This window comes from Bison bison, unplaced genomic scaffold (genome assembly GCF_000754665.1).
Source record: "Bison bison bison isolate TAMUID 2011002044 unplaced genomic scaffold, Bison_UMD1.0 scf7180017864450, whole genome shotgun sequence".
NCBI lineage: Eukaryota > Metazoa > Chordata > Mammalia > Artiodactyla > Bovidae > Bison > Bison bison.
Window position 1 is genome coordinate 16272 of NW_011495012.1, and position 459 is coordinate 16730.

The following is a 459-nucleotide window of genomic DNA, read 5'->3' on the forward strand; positions in this document are numbered from 1 at the left end:
TTCTCTTTTCCCTTCCGTGTTCACATCTGTCTCTGGTTTGTTCCCTCTCCCAGGTTTGTGAGTGTCTCTGCACACCTGTCATTCTCTCTCGGGACTGATGCTGGACTGAACACCTGACCATCTGTGTCACAGAGAACAGAAGGGACTTGTCTGGCCACACTCACCTGTGATGATGATATCCACAGGGTCGCTGGGAGCTGACCACTCATAGGGGGAGCAGCTGAGAGAGCTGTAGCATCTGTAGGTGCCCACTCTCACCAAAGTCATGGGGCCAATGAAGACGTCAGCTGGGGCATGCCCACCAGTGAGCATCTCTGCATGTCTCTAGAAAAAAAAAATCCTTTTTTTGTGCAGGATAAATTTGTCAATCAGGATTGATGAGTGACAGTGGAGGGTCACATTCTCTCCCACATGCACGAGGGGGCCTGGGTGGGCTGAGATGGAGGGTTTTGTGAACAC

General features: G+C 51.4%; 1 pseudogene; it reads right to left on the reverse strand.

Moving 5' to 3' along the window:
* Window positions 1-459, reverse strand: part of LOC105002291 — a 19338-nt pseudogene that overhangs the window by 14358 nt on the left and 4521 nt on the right.